This window comes from Xenopus tropicalis, chromosome 6, assembly GCF_000004195.4.
Source record: "Xenopus tropicalis strain Nigerian chromosome 6, UCB_Xtro_10.0, whole genome shotgun sequence".
NCBI classification, from domain to species: Eukaryota; Metazoa; Chordata; class Amphibia; order Anura; family Pipidae; genus Xenopus; species Xenopus tropicalis.
In genome coordinates, this window is record NC_030682.2 from 14568873 (window position 1) to 14582077 (window position 13205).

Genomic DNA, 13205 nt, shown 5'->3' on the forward strand with positions numbered 1-13205 from the left:
GTGAAGAAGAGAAGATCCTGAAATAGAAGATAAGGCAAGAGAGGCTTCAGTGAAGAAGAGAAAATCCTGAGATAGGAGATAAGGCAAGAGAGGCTTCAGTGAAGAAGAAAAGATCCTGAGATAGGAGATAAGGCAAGAGAGGCTTCAGTGAAGAAGAGAAGATCCTGAGATAGGAGATAAGGCAAGAGAGGCTTCAGTGAAGAAGAGAAGATCCTGAAATAGAAGATAAGGCAAGAGAGGCTTCAGTGAAGAAGAGAAGATCCTGAGATAGGAGATAAGGCATGAGAGGCTGCAGTGAAGAAGAGAAGATCCTGAGATAGGAGATAAGGCAAGAGAGGCTTCAGTGATATATTTTGTGTAGGTCTGGCACATTTGAGAAGTCTCTATCTCCACTGTTGCAATGTAGGGTTCTGTCATGGCCACCATTGGGGGTCAGATAGGATTCCTGCCAGGGACCTATCAGGGGCTATCTGGCCTTCAGCAAAATACTTATCCAGCAAAAGTAAAAGCCCCCTAGGCAATGAAGGCCTGAGCCAATTATGCATGCACCATACACGGCTGTAGGCACCATACACGGCTGTAGGCACCATACACGGCTGTAGGCACCATACACGGCTGTAGGTACCATACACGGCTGTAGGCACCATACACGGCTGTAGGCACCATACACGGCTGTAGGCACCATACACGGCTGTAGGCACCATACACGGCTGTAGGCACCATACACGGCTGTAGGCACCTGTTCTTTTATGCAGACAAGCACTAAATACAATACCCTGCTCCCTCTGTAAAAAAAATCAAACATATATATTCAGTTAGTACTCCTGGCCACTGAGGGAAAGAGTATTTAGTGACATTTATAAATATTTATTTTAACCCTTGCATGCCTTTGCTGAACCTGAGGTATTTAAAATATTTTAATTATATAAACTTTGTTTATAAACAGGAAATCCACCCCCCAAACAAAGTGGGAAAGATAAGAAAGAATAAGCAGCACCCACAGGAGAAATGAACAGAGAAAGCGTAATTGGATCCTATCTAATTCAATATATACATAAAGATGACTGAGACTATTACATATATCATAATTAGGTAAAATAAATAAGGAGCTAAATATCTGTAAAGCAAAGAAAGTAGCAATAAACTGATTGGATAGTGCAGGCTCCTGGCTATGGCAAGGTTCATACAGAACACATCCTGGCATCAGAACCTGGCAGAATCCCATGCCCCAATTAGCGTGTCCTCCTTTGGCCTTGATTAACAAGGCGCCCAAGCTCTGCTTCCCTGCTGAGTGCTAGCTCCACGGGTCACTTTCCATGGCCGGGTCAGTACAGCAGTTAAACACTGTCAGTGTTATGAGTACAGTCGTTACCTAGTCACTGTTTATAACACGGTTTATCTCCCTTTATTGCCACCACTATAATTGTAAAGGCTAATTAAGGCTATGGAGGGTTATTTATATTAGGGTAACAGTATGGCAGCTCCCTCCTGGGCTTTATTTGGGGCAAGAATCTGTCTCTGGCAGGTAGAGTACAGGTACTGTTTTATTAGTACAGAGAAAAGGGAATCATTTAACCATTAAATAAACCCAATAGGGCTGTTCTGCCCCCAATAAGGGGTCATTATATCTTAATTGGGATCAAGTACAGGTACTGTTTTATTATTACAGAGAAAAGGGAATCATTTAACCATTAAATAAACCCAATAGGGCTGTTCTGCCCCCAATAAGGGGTAATTATATCTTAGTTGGGATCAAGTACAGGTACTGTTTTATTATTACAGAGAAAAGGGAATCATTTAACCATGAAATAAACCCAATAGGGCTGTTCTGCCCCCAATAAGGGGTAATTATATCTTAGCTGGGATCAAGTACAGGTACTGTTTTATTATTACAGAGAAAAGGGAATCATTTAACCATTAAATAAACCCAATAGGACTGTTCTGCCCCCAATAAGGGGTAATTATATCTTAGCTGGGATCAAGTACAGGTACTGTTTTATTATTACAGAGAAAAGGGAATCATTTAACCATTAAATAAACCCAATAGGGCTGTTCTGCCCCCAATAAGGGGTAATTATATCTTAGTTGGGATCAAGTACAGGTACTGTTTTATTATTACAGAGAAAAGGGAATCATTTAACCATTAAATAAACCCAATAGGGCTGTTCTGCCCCCAATAAGGGGTAATTATATCCTAGTTGGGATCAAGTACAGGAACTGTTTTATTATTACAGAGACAAAGGAAACCATTTGTCTATGGGAGATGGCCTTTCCATAATTCGGAACTTTCTGGATAATGGGTTGTGCAACTTGCTGCTCAAGTTTAACTGCATGGTGGTGCAGAACTCAGGGGTGTTGACACAGGACACTGTGGGAATTCCGGAGTTATAACCTGTCTCGGAGGTGGCGGTAGCTTCAGGGTTCAGTGCTGGACTAGGGTGCCCGGGGGCCCACATGGGCCCAGACCCCAGTCACGTGCTCCTCCGAACTCAAAACCCGACACAACCCCCCCACACGCCTTTTATTTCCTTCTTTTAGCCACAATCAGGTTGGGGGGATCACCCACACTTCCAGGTATGAAGTGGGCCTGGCTCGACAGGGCCCACCTTTTTTCCGGCCCAGTCTGACCTCGCCAGGGTTCCCCTGTGTCAGGAGGTGCAGCAGCACTTGATCCAGAACAGGAGGGAGGAAGGACAGAGTGGCACAGGGAACAGCTTCCGGAAGTGCAAAGAGCCCCCTCAACGCACGTATTTTTAAAGAATGGGGTTTTACGTGCAACTGATATTAGTGCACAGGTTAATTGTCCATAGTGTGAATGGGATTTTGGGATTTTAGATTGTAAGCTCCACTGATGGGAATGATGTATGCTACAGTTAAAGTCCCTTCCCAGAAAGGATATGCATCTGTGGGGCACAATGGAATTTCCTTTATTCTACTCTGTATGGCCCGAAAACATTTGCTTATACTCCCTACAAACCACAGCCCCCCCCCCCCAATAAATGCCAGTGCTGGTACATGCAGAATAAAGCTGTCAATCTGAATGGCTATGACATAGCAACGGAACGCTGCACTGAGGAGGATGGAGATTATCTCTGTTTGTCGGTGCGCTCCGGCAAGCCTGGCATTTCAGGGACCCACACAACATTAATCTCCCCGGGATAAGGCCACGTATTGTTTGTGCAACGTTCAATCTAGACATTTGCGACCTTCAGATGTTTGGAGATTTCTGCCATTCACACTGGGTACTGTACATGCCGGTGATTAAACACAGAATCAAGGCCTCGCTTTGTGACAGAACAGCGACCAAACAGTCTGTAAACACGAGAGCTGAGCCTTTCATCCTCCCTTAAGAAGTGCTGGCAAGAAGGACCCCAGAAAATGAATGAACAGAAAATTAAATAATCATAAAAAGAAGACCACTTGCAAATTTTCCTAGAATGTCAACATTATCATTGAAAAGTTATCCTACTTGCCCTTTAGATGCTACAGCACAGGGTCGGACGGGCCCACTAGGATACCGGGAAAAACCCAATGGGCCCCGACCCTGCTGGGCCTTCCACCAGCCCACAAACCATCCACCTCTGCTCCCTTATATGTTGTTTTACTTCACTGTTAAAAATTAAAGATGGACATGAGTTCCACAGTGGAACGCACAGCCATCTTTAATTTTTAACAGCAAAATAAGTAGTGTAGTGGAGCTGAAACAGTGTTGGCTGGGGGAGGGCTGGAGCACAGAGCAGTGGTGGCTGTGTGGTGGGCCCTTGAGTTGGGTACACGGTGGGCCCCAGGTACCCCAGTCTGACTCTGCTACAACAAATGTATACCACCCAGCAGTTGAACATTGAAAAGCAGGAAAACTTAGGCCACACCCCGATCATCACCAGAAATTGAGAGGGATACTTATGGGCTAGAGATTGACAGGGGGTGTGGCCACGCCTGCTCCGAGTGTGTGCTAGTCTAATGTGGGTGTGGCCTAAACATAACCCAGTTTTTACATCTGAAATGCTGGACGATATATAATTATTATGTAGTTTGGTTGTACTGGGACCAGCTTTATAATGCATTAGAAGTAACTGTACCCTGTAACCAGGCCCGGACTGGCAATCTGTGGGTTCTGGCAAATGCCAGAGGGGCTGCTGTAAGATGCCATAGGCAGTCACTATTTATTGGGCTGGTGGGGGGCTGTTTGGGCCTGTGTGTCCCTAAATTGCCATGGCCTATTTTGAATCCCAGTTCAGACCTGCCTGTAACACTTTCCCTTTAAATAAAGCAATTCCCCTTGGCTATCAGCGCTTCCAATCGGAATATCCACTTATCTCTGGCATTAGCGGAGCCTGTGTGCCCCAGCCAAGAGCCCTGTGCATGAACTGTGCACTCGCTGCTGTTTACTAAGGGCGACGGAGTCACTGAACAGAAGTCACTGCCTTGGGTGTATCAGGTTCCAAAACAAGGTAATGTGATCCAGAAGGGATCCGGTGTAATTGGCCTGTATATTCTATGTGCTTCCCTATTGCTGCCCAGTCCTGCATTCGAGAAATAGGGATAAATCCCAATTTCATTCACGCCACAGCACGGGACAGCCCTTTAACACACCAGCAGGACATGTTTAGTGTATTTAATAGCCCCAAGTTTAATGCGTGCCGATTGGCCAAGAGCAAATGGACTGTGACTGGCACATTAGATTGAGTTTATGAAGCAGTAAAAGCAGCTTCTTCTGGGGGCAGAGAAGAAAGGGGCAGCTGGAAATGGGGTATTGCCCCATTGAGAGATTAGTTGCTCACAATAGATCTCCGCTACAGCAGGCAACTAATCCCACCGAAATGCCTTTCCACTGACAAAATAAACAAATAAAACTGCCGGTGGAAAGGCAAGCGCCCAAAGTTGCCTCCTGCAGGCAATTTCACATAGGTTAATTCCTGTCTGCACTGGGCTCAGACTACAGCAGAGAAGGGAGGGGGAGAAGGGAAAAGGGAGGGGTAGAGAGGAGCAAGCTGAGCATGCCCAAGCCCCAGCTCTGGAGGTCTGAGCTGAGAGAAGAAAGTCTGATACCAGAGAACATGTGTACAGGATAGAAGGAAAGAAATGTCATGCAGCAGCAGTTCTGTCAGTGCTTATGGCTGTATTTACATAGACCTTTCTGATAAAGCTTATTTAGTTTTAACCTTTCCTTCTCCTTTAACTAATGGGAATTCAGATACTGGCCCTGTATGGGAGTGCATTCAGGTCCAACCAGTAAGGCTCTGACTACTGACAACTCACCGGGACCTGCTTGCAAGCTTGGAGTCACATTCATGGAAGGACAATGGCACACGGGGCAAGTTTAGCCTTTTTCCTCACTGTGAACAGATCGTGATAATGGGCAAAATGGCCTACCTTCTGTCACTCGTTATTGCCTACTATGTTCATTCTATTGGCCACTTTCACACAATTTTACCTCAAAACCACTTCATGTGCTGTTGCCTTGAAGGACAAGTAAAAAGCTGATAGGTGAGAGAAAATATTCTGTAAGGTACAGTCTGGGAATCTTAGTCACTAATCTGCAAGGGCCAACTGGTGCCCCTCACTGGTTGCCAGTTTTCCCTATAAGTACGGTGGCACCATCTTGCCCTTAGTGACAATGGTTTGTTCCAACCATGCATGGGAATAACCTTACCTCTACAGGATTTGCTCCTCATGGTTCTGATAAAGAAATGTAATATGAAGAGGCACACCCAGTCCCAAGGGGGCACTGGCACAGCAGGCAAGCTGGCACTGTCACTAGTGATGAGCGAATCTGTCCCGTTTCGCCGAAAAATTCGCAAATCTTTTAAAAGATTTGCGAAACGGCGAAATTGTCGCGCATCAAAAAAAATTGTGCCCGCGGCTATTCTTCGACGAGTTTTTCTGCTGCAAATTTTTTCAGCTGTTTGGCGAAACAATCCACCAATGGCGAAATGCGGAAATTCGCTGCTAATCCATGCATGGCAAAACATTTCGCCCATCACTAACTGTCACACCTCTAGAGGTTTTTAAAGAAGAGAAGCAGCAGCCAGAGCTTATGGCTCAGTAACTGAAGTCTCTGTAGGGTGACAAACTGCCTACCCCCAACCTTGCCAGGTTTCCTTGTTGTTTTAGGCTATTGTCCCACTTGGCATTTCTCTGCCAGCAGAGTGTTTGTGGGATGAAATCCTAAAAACCACTGATATCACTGACAGAGAAAAGGCCAAGTGTGACTTTAGCCATAGGAAGTGCACAAACAGAGAGAAGAGACCAACACAGACACCCAGCACATTCTAGGGCCATAACACCAAACCCACCACCACAACAAGAATCTGTACCATGTATCCCAGAGGCAGAGCCTCCCCTGTTGAAGTTAATGGCAGCTCCGTCTCCCCAAACATCACACGGAAGACCCTCCACTTACAGAGCTGAATCAGCTGCAGTCTGGCCGGAGATTCCCATAGGCATTCATTCATTACAGTGCTGGGGATGGCAGCATTCTGCCGCTGCCCACCTCCGTTCTTTCTCCTGCAACAGATGGGCATCAGCAGTGCCCATTAGCGAGTAGGATGAGAGCAGAGCAGGCAGCTCAAGTGACACAGGGTATTACAGGCAGCGGCAGCTCCATCCCGACATACTCCTGCCAAAAATGTATCAGAACTGCTCAGAGATCTTGTTACATGAGCGCAGGAATCCGACACATTAACTCTTCCCGCTAAGGAGGCAGCCGAGGCTTCTAAATGCCCCCTGCCCCTCCAGCCTGCAAGGATGTATGTCCCTATGCCCCACTTCTCCTGTGCCCTTATTATGTACAGTAAGGCAATATGGTGTAAGGGGAGGCTGTGTGTATAAGGGAAACAGGGTGTATGGTAAGGTAAGATAGTGTAAGGGGAGGCTGTGTGTATAAGGTATGCAGGGTTTATAGTAAGGCAAGATAACGTAAGGGAAAGCAGTGAGTATAATTAGGCAAGATGTGTAAGGGGAGACAGTGTGTATAGCAAGGCAAGGTGGTGCAAGGGGAGACAGTAGTGTGTATAGTAGGCAAGATGATGAAAGGAAAAGCAGTGTAGTAACGTGTAAGATGAGTCAGTGTGTAGTAAGGTAAGATCTAAAGGGAGGCAGTGTATATAGTAAGGCAAGATCCTGCAAGGGAAGAGGTTGTATATAGAAGGCAAGATGGTGCAAGGGGAGACTGTATATAATAAGGCAAGATGGTGCCAGGGGAGACAGTGTATATAATAAGGCAAGACAGTGCAAGGAGTACCCTGGGCAGCAGTACATAGGAGCGTTTAATAGCACAGCAGGATAGAGACAGTAGAGCAATATGGAGACAGTCGAGCAGATGGAGACAGTCGAGCAGATGGAGACAGTCGAGCAAGATGGAGAAAGTAGGGCAAGATGGAGACAGTATTGCAAGATGGAGAAAGTAGGGCAGGATGGAGACAGTAGGGCAGGATGGAGACAGTAGGGCAAGATGGAGATAGTAGGGCAGGATGGAGACAGTAGTGCAAGATGGAGATAGTAGGGCAGGATGGAGACAGTAGTACAAGATGGAGATAGTAGAGCAGGATGGAGACAGTAGTGCAAGATGGAGATAGTAGGGCAGGATGGAGACAATAGAGCAGGATGGAGACAGTAGAGCAGGATGGAGACAGTAGAGCAGGATGGAGACAGTATTGCAAGATGGAGAGAGTAGAGCAGGCTGGAGACAGTAGTACAAGATGGAGATAGTGGAGCAGGATGGAGACAGTAGTGCAAGATGGAGACAATAGAGCAGGATGGTGACAGTAGAGCAGGATGGTGACAGTAGAGCAGGATGGAGACAGTAGAGCAGGATGGAGACCGTAGAGCAGGATGGAGACAGTATTGCAAGATGGAGAGAGTAGAGCAGGCTGGAGACAGTAGTACAAGGTGGAGATAGTAGAGCAGGATGGAGACAGTAGTACAAGATGGAGACAGTAGAGCAGGCTGGAGACAGTAGTACAAGATGGAGACAGTAGAGCAGGCTGGAGACAGTAGAGCAGGCTGGAGACAGTAGTACAAGGTGGAGATAGTAGAGCAGGATGGAGACAGTAGTACAAGATGGAGACAGTAGAGCAGGCTGGAGACAGTAGAGCAGGCTGGAGACAGTAGGGCAAGATGGAGATAGTAGAGCAGGCTGGAGACAGTAGTGCAAGATGGAGACAGTAGGGCAAGATTGAGACAGTAACACTTTCTATCAGTGTTGCTGATGTTGTGGCCCTTCAGCTGTTGCTACAGTAGCACTCTAACCAGCTGACGTCAGTCTACAATACAAGAAAACTAATTTCCCCTATCTTATCGCAAACACACAACCTACATACCTTTCATTCCAAATTATACCTAAGATAAGATAAAGGTGGCTGTCCCCTGCGCTGCTGCCATAATATTTGCTCATTAGGCTATTGCCCCACAGAGAGATTAGTTGCCCGCGATAAATCTCTGCTGCTGCAGGCGACAATCTTTATGAAGTTGCCTACATGAGGAAACTTTGTGCAACTGGAAGAATTAAGTGACACCAATGCCTTTCCCCTGGCAATTCACTTTGTTGCCGGTGGAAAGGCGACTAATCTCTCCGTGGGGCATTAGCCTTAAGAAGATTTGGCCATGAACATATGGACAAGTCATTGATAATTGTTCAAGGGCCAATAACATCGAACCAATGAGACACCTTATGAGCAACATGAAAGATTTCAAAGCCTGTTAAATATAGCCCCTGACTACTCAAAAGGGCCACGACAGCTCCCCCTCCAGCTGAACCCTTGGTGTGCTGCAAGTGGCAAATCCCTCAATGTGCCCAACATTGGGCATGCCCATGGGTGTGCTGTTGCACTCTGTCCGGTCCGAAAAAAGATTCAGCAAAATGTCCCTGGATTATTTCTCCCATTGACAGAAATGTATTAGAGCAATTGTGTGATGACAGGCTGTGGCTTAACTGGGCAGTTCCTGGCCAGTCTCCTACAAATGTGGCCTTTTGGGATATCAATGACTAAAGTAACACAACACCAGTTTAAGGGGGAACAAAAACCCCAAAGAAGGTTCCCTCTTGCAGACATTTACCTATCCCGTCCTGCTGGTCATGTAATACAGATACTTGAATGGACTCGTTGGCACTCCTCAAGCATAGGCTCAGGACCAAATCCAAGTTTCATCTGCAAAGTGACCAGAGGTGGGCCTATTATCCAGCATTTAGTGGGGGCCCAGACTACATTACAATTATATGTTACTCAAAGAAGAGTCATTGAGCAGGCTGGGAGCCATAAACTTCCCCTGGAGGCATGCATTTGGGCTGTAGGACTTCAGTTTGACAGGCCTGACTTATGAATCCCTGCCACATTGCCCAATCACCTCCCATTCTGGTCCTGGGTGGATGCCAGTTTAAAACAATTCTTCATAGACATATAAGCCTGCTATAGATGCAGCCCCACAGTTAGGGAAAGTATACCATAAATTATGGGATGGGCTACAGACTTATAACAAGCCTGTGCCAACCGTGAATGAGTGTACTATAGTGGCCCTGCTTGTATCCTCTAGGACTGATATGCATTAGAATTGCTTGGGATCTCCACAACTGCCCTACTGATGCCACCTCACCTTCGTTCAAGAGTCAAATAGCCCTAGCGGGTGGCCCCAATGGTACATACTGCCTCTCTCCCTCGCCCAAGAGTTATGCCAGGATCCAGGACAGGAACAACCCTCCAGATTTCTCAAAGCCCCAGGCCACCCTTCCCTAGGTCAACAACTCCTAGGTCTATAAAGTTGCCTTCAAATCAATATTACCTACCCAGGGTCTCAGGCATAAAGAACAGTGGGTCATATATCAACACTGGAAAAATCTGTCCTTGGCCAGTACCCCATGGCAACCAATCTAATTGCATTTATTGTTCTACCTGAAGCTGGTTAAAAAAAAGCCAATTGCTGATTGGTTGCTATGGGTTTCTGCCCATGGGCAAATTTGCCCAGTGTTTATAAATGAGCTACTTGTATCTTCCATAAATTCCTGCCTGTGGGAGTATAGTCACTTCATGGCCAGCCGTGCAGCGGCGGTGGCACATAGGACACAAACACATGACATTGTTATGATAGAGCAGCGCTACTGGATTTCTCAGTTCTTCACCCAAATCCCAAATAATGCAGAGCTGACACTGTGTAAGCAGATAACGTGGAGAGGGAAGACACAATGTTCTCTTCACACAAATGCCAGCCTTGCCGCGCCTGTGTTCAGGGACGACACACGGAGGGGAAATTATTGCAGCAACAACATAGTCGGCTGCCAGAAATCCAGCTTTCAAAAGAAATGTATTGTGATTCCAATTAGAGAGGGACGGAAGGGCAGGGGGTCTCTAGGAAGGGTTCAGAGGTTGGGTTTGATGTATTTAATGGGCCTTCATGGCTGCCAAGCTGGGTGGGTATATCAGGCGGGCAGAGAAGTATAAAAAATACTTTCTCAGTCTAAAAGGAGCACCCAGAGGTCTTGTCTGTACAAGTCCATGTCTAATATAAAGCAAGTTGCATGTGATCCTTACCATACCTTTTATCCTTACAACCCTGAGAGTTTATTTTACTCAGTTTTGTAATTCATATTTATCCACCACAGATAGGGCAGCGACTCCCAAAGAAGCCAAGCACTTGTACTGTGCCTGCTCGGGCAGCCGAACCAGAAAATCCTCATCGTTGGGTAATGCCAGGTTACAAGAATACCGACGTATGGTGCCCTGGGCCATTTTCACTTTATCCAACCCAAACACTGGCATGGTTGGGAAGAAGTAAAAAGGTCTGGGTATGTTCATCCAACATTGTTCTGTTTGGGAGGCAATGGAAATATATAACTATAGTTATTTTAATAGGGGCTGCATTATGTAGCCCAATGGGTATCCCGTAACAGGAGATGTGAAAAATTGAAATAACGAGTCAGCACAAGCATATATATAAGATATATAAGATATATAGCATTGAGATGGGGATATAAATTCTTGACTGGGAACTCAGCCATGCTACATAGGAGCTCCAATAGATTCAAGATGTTGGTGGTACCTGAAACCATCTGAAAAGGACCACGAATCTTGGTTGCACCAAAATGCTCTTAACTCCTCCTCCATCCAGGTGAATAGGAATTGTCTGACTGGTATTCGGTGCTGCATTTCTGACCCACAATGCACAGTGTGAGTGTAGGTGATCACCATTTAATTGCAAGAGGGGCAATTAAGAGGAAGAAATTTGGTCGGCAGCAAATATTCCAGGATATATGTTCCAGCTCCATACTGGGTGAAGTTTGCCAGGGAACTATACACCGGGGGTTTCCCTGAAGTCCTAACTATCTTTAGCAACTTGACCCTGAAATAATGACTACAATGTATGCTTGCTGTTTTTCCTACCACAGTAAAAACTGACAGATAGCAATCAGATTATGATATTGACCAAAGGGGCCAGAATTCAAGGGGGCTACATAAGAATTCTCTATTAGATACCATTGTGTTAAGAATCTCTATGGCACAAACCAAGTCAGCCTAGATATATTATATACTATTATTATATATTAAGTAATTATTATTATTGTTGTTGTTAAGAAGAAGAAGAAGAAGAAGAAAAAGAAGAAGAAATAGCTACAGGATGTAAGTTTTGCTATTTTTAAGAGCTTTAAGAGCTATTGTGCCAAATTGAGCATGTTATTTTCTGAAATTACCCAACAGCCCTTGCTGAGTCCTTGTTCCTACTGACCTAATGTACAAGTGCATTGGTGAGTACAGAGAATGTAATATAAGCCAGAGCGTAAATGTTATACTGTAAATATAGACACAGCTTTGCTTGGGTAGGAGTAATATACACTGTTTAGAGTATCTAAATATGATGTGGAGGAAAAAAAGAACACAAGCACAACTAAAGAAGGGCAGCCTGGAGCTGTGCAAATAGCAGATGAAAGACTTAAAGGGCACTAAGTTTGCCCACGAGCAGTAACCCATAGCAACCAATCAGCAGCTAGCATTTACTAGTCACTTGTTTAAAAAAACTTATTGGTTGCTATGGGTTTTCACCAACCTGGGGTACAAGGTAAGCAAATACAATCACTGGGGGGTGCTTAACATATTGGCACCCCCCAATGATTTTACCTTTCCTTCTCCTTTAAAGTATTTGAGAGCAGTTGTGGATTACCATAAGCAATCAGGGCGGTTGTCAGGGTTCCATGGTTTCCAAGGGGCCAAGCAGTGTTGAAAGGGGGTAGGAATGGAGTTGAGGTGGTTTAAGGGAGAACATAGCGTGGTGTTGGGGAAGACCTGTGGGGAGCACTGCCCAGTGCATTCCTGGACGTTAATCTGCCCTTAATTGAGAGAGCTGTCCAAGGAGGTAGGGCAAAGAATTGTAAGAATTCACAAAATTACAAGTCCTTCTCCAAAGACATTAATGTTCTTGTGTCAGCCTTACGTAGTGTTATGTGAGGCCCGTTGGCACTCTGGCCAATCTCCCTGGACAAGGGACACAAAAGAAACACTGATCACAGACTGAAGACAAAGAAAGCCCATCTGGAATTTGCCTAAAACACACCTAAAAAAGCCAAAATCCTATTGGGATAAAGTTTGTTTTTGGCAAAACACAACATCAATTTATTTACAAGAGAAAAAATGAAGCCTTCAAAGAAAAGAACACCACCCCTACAGTCAAACATGGAGGAAGTTAGCTACTGCTTTGGATGGCTTCTGCTGCCAGTGCACCATGGTGCCTTGGGTCTGTGCATGGAATCATGAAATCATGAGATTTCCAAGGCATTTTGGAACATTATATTAAAAACAATGCCAGAAAGCTGGGTCATAGATCAAGGTTCTTGTGGTAAGACAATGACCCAAAGACAAAATGCTGGGCTGTTCCAAAGTGACCAGCAATGGGTGCAGAGCTAAATCCAAATGAACCCTTTTGGATCTTGGAGAAGTGGAGCAGTCAGTAGAGGAAGAGTAGAGGAAGACTGCCTATAGAGAGATGTAGCAAGTTCATTCATGGCTTCAACTTGTCTTGGGTGTCAGTGATTTTGTCAGTGATTTTGTCAGTGTCATTGAAAGAATAATAAGTTCTGAATAGAATAACAGTTCTGTGAAACAAAAAATACTGGGAACTGGGAGTAGATCCATTTATTTTTAATTACATCTTGGTCAGTTGTTTGGAAAGGGGCCAATATTTTTGGCCATAAGGTTATGTCCATTGGCACTAGGCTTGTGCTA

General features: G+C 45.3%; 1 protein-coding gene across 2 annotated transcripts in view; it reads right to left on the reverse strand.

Moving 5' to 3' along the window:
* prkag2 (protein kinase, AMP-activated, gamma 2 non-catalytic subunit) overlaps positions 1 to 13205 on the reverse strand; it is a 149668-nt gene that overhangs the window by 113596 nt on the left and 22867 nt on the right. Inside the window, exon 1 of one of the 2 annotated variants that reach the window (XM_012964333.3) lies at positions 6404 to 6556. The exons of the other annotated variant lie outside the window; for it this stretch is intronic. The gene's annotated coding sequence lies outside the window, so the exon portion shown is untranslated. Of the gene's footprint in view, positions 1 to 6403; positions 6557 to 13205 lie in introns of those variants that run through there. 2 annotated transcript variants of the gene reach the window in all.